The sequence below is a fragment of the Myotis brandtii genome, unplaced genomic scaffold (genome assembly GCF_000412655.1).
Source record: "Myotis brandtii unplaced genomic scaffold, ASM41265v1 scaffold646, whole genome shotgun sequence".
Taxonomy (NCBI): domain Eukaryota; kingdom Metazoa; phylum Chordata; class Mammalia; order Chiroptera; family Vespertilionidae; genus Myotis; species Myotis brandtii.
Window position 1 is genome coordinate 285695 of NW_005370495.1, and position 3058 is coordinate 288752.

A 3058-nucleotide genomic window follows, 5' to 3' on the forward strand; every position below is an offset into this window, starting at 1 on the left:
CTCCACGCAGCCTGCAGTGTCGCGGCTTATCGGACAAACCCACCGTGAGGGCGCCGCGGGGCGCGGATGCTGTGCCTGCAGCGAATGTATTTATCATCGCTTCGTTGTTCCACCCGGGCCCATGCTGTGGCACCTGTGTGTCCGTTTCTGCGAGATGAATAAATGGTTGGAAAATGCCAGGGCTCCTGAGGTCTGTGTGGGGCGCAGCCGGGTGAGGTGTCTCCTGGAGACCACACCTGGGCAGCCCCTCCTGCAGGGGCTGGAGCCCCGTGTGTGAGTCTGTGAGGGAGGACTTTGCTGACCCCCGAGGGTCCTTCCAGTCACAACTGCGAAGTCAGGGGCCTCTGAATGCCGAAGAGGTGTGATCCAGACCCCTGCCCGCTCCCCCCTGCCCCTGCCTGCTCCCTCCTGCCCCTGCCCGCTCCCCCTGGCCCCTGCCTGCTCCCTCCTGCCCCTGCCTGCTCTATCCTGCCCCTGCCCGCTCCCTCCTGCCCCTGCCTGCTCCATCCTGCCCCAGTCCCCTTGGCTTGTGGTGCCCATCCTAGCGTGTCACCAAGCACACCTGTGTGCCCACACCAGTGAAAGGTGGGAGTCACCATTTGTAGACGCAAACATTTCCTTTCACAGTTGGCACGCGACATGAGCAGGGATCCCAGTGTGGCTATTATGCTGTAAGCGTTCTTTAAACTATCTTTTTCCTCTTAAAATCTTTACTCATGGGGAGATGTTGCTAAGAGAATATTCTTCTTTAAATATGCGTTTGAATTAATTTTTAGAGAAAGAGGGAGAGGGAGAGCGATAGAAACATCAGTGATGAGAGAAACATCGACCGGCTGCCTCCTGCACGCCCCACGCTGGGGGTCGAGCCTGCAGCCCGGGCCTGTGCCCTGACGGGAATCGAACCCTGACCTCCCGCTCCCAGGCGGGCTGGGAGGACAAGTTCATCTTCAAAAAGAAGAGTGCGCTGTGCGCGGTTCCTCAGAGCCCATCGGCCGGGCGGGTTGGGGACCACCCTTTGAGCCCCGTGTGCCCCTGGGGTGCTGAGGTCGGTGGGGGGCTCGGGCAGGAGTGCGCTCTCCCCACAACCTGCCCCGTGCCTGGCGGCTCCCTGCGTCCCTCCAGGTGTGAGTGGCCCCAGAGTCCTGTGCGTCCCCACATGGGGACCCGGGAGGGGGCGAGACCCCCCCCCCAGGGCCCCGAAACCTCTCAGTGGTGACCCTGGTGCACCCACTCCTCAAAGCGCCCGAGTGCCTGCCGGGTGCCAGGTTCTCCCCTAGGTGCTGGGGCGGGGGGCGCTGACCCCGTCCTCCTCGGGCAGCCCCTGCCAGATGGCGAGGAAACCCCACCGTCACCACTGACGGTGACTGCTCTCCTTCCCGATGTGGCCCAGGGCCCCATCCCCCCCCTGAGGTCGAGGGACTCCTGTGCACCCCTGAGGTCGGGGCTCCCCATCCACCCCTGAGGTTGGGGTTCACTGTCCCCCCCAACTGCCTCCTGCACGCCCCACGCTGGGGGTCGAGCCTGCAGCCCGGGCCTGTGCCCTGACGGGAATCGAACCCTGACCTCCCGCTCCCAGGCGGGCTGGGAGGACAAGTTCATCTTCAAAAAGAAGAGTGCGCTGTGCGCGGTTCCTCAGAGCCCATCGGCCGGGCGGGTTGGGGACCACCCTTTGAGCCCCGTGTGCCCCTGGGGCGCTGAGGTCGGTGGGGGGCTCGGCGGGAGTGAGCTCTCCCCACAGGCCCCCAGGAGCCCCTGCGCAGCACAACCTGCCCCGTGCCCAGCAGCTCCCTGCGTCCCTCCAGGTGTGAGTGGCCTCAGAGTCCTGTGCGTCCCCACATGGGGACCTTGTTACATCGAGACCGCCCCCCCCCCAGGGCCCCAAAACCTCTCAGTGGTGACCCTGGTGCACCACTCCTCAAAGCGCCCGAGTGCCTGGCGGGTGCCAGGTTCTCCCCTAGGTGCTGGGGCGGGGGGCGCTGACCCCTTCCTCCTCGGGCAGCCCCTGCCAGTTGGAGAGGAAACCCCACTGTCACCACCGACGGTGACTGCTCTCCTTCCCGATGTGGCCCAGGGCCCCATCCCCCCTGAGGTCGGGGCTCACTATCCACTTCTGAGGTCGGGGCCCCCCGTGCACCCCTAAGGTTGGGGTTCACTGTCCCGCCCGAGGTCGGGGTCCCCCGTCCACCCCTGAGGTTGGGGCTCCCCGTCCACTTGTGGCAGGAGATATTCACAAGCAGAGGCGCCCGAGGCGATGCCCCGCATCAGCCAGAATCGGAAGGTGGGTCCCTCGTGAGGTCAGTGGGCAAGGCCTGCAGGACCAGGCGGCCGGTGCCGCAGTTTCCCCGCCTGCAGAGGTGGAGGCCCCGCTGTGACTCGGGCCGTCACGGGAAGGACCGCTCACTGACTGGAAACGAAGGCCAGACTCTTGCGAAACCTCTGGGTTTCCCCCGTGACTCACAGGCTGCGAGCCTGAAGGGGTGACACTTGAAAAGCAGTTCACGAGGGGTCCTCCGCTGTCGGGGGACCGGGGGCCGGGGAGCGTGGCCGTCTGTCCCTGTCTGTGCGGCCAGGGCTGGCGTCTGGCTGCTGTGGTCACTCAGTCACTCAACAACCACCTCTGTTTTCTCAGCGCCAGCCCCTCTGTTCACACGGAGCCACGTGCCACCATCCGGGTGCCCGTGGGCAGGACGCAGGGCAGGGGCCGTCCTGGTCCCCGAAGGCCTTCTTGAAGCTGCCGCGGGCCTGCTGGTGAGATGCAGCTCTACTTGCTTCTCTCTGCACATTGGGCAGGACTGCAGTGCACTCAGAAAATGCTGCCCGGCCCAGTGGGATCCCCCCAAACCTGAGCAGGAACCCCCTAAACCTGAGCAGGACACAGCGGGACACCCCAAACCTGAGCAGGACACAGCGGGACCCCCCAAACCTGAGCAGGGACACAGCGGGACCCCCCAAACCTGAGCAGGACACAGCGGGACCCCCCAGACCTGAGCAAGACACAGCGGGACCCCCCTAAGTCTGAGCAGTGAGGCATCCTCGGGCTCACGTACAACCTAGGAAA

At 65.1% G+C, this 3058-nt stretch overlaps 1 protein-coding gene across 1 annotated transcript in view; it reads left to right on the forward strand.

Annotated features, from left to right (window-relative positions):
- The first annotated feature begins 2187 nt into the window (after positions 1–2187).
- The window catches only part of MYOM2 (myomesin 2), a 71473-nt gene continuing 70602 nt past the window's right edge, over positions 2188–3058 (forward strand). Inside the window, exon 1 of the mRNA XM_014528689.1 lies at positions 2188–2748. The gene's annotated coding sequence lies outside the window, so the exon portion shown is untranslated. The remainder of the gene's footprint in view (positions 2749–3058) is intronic.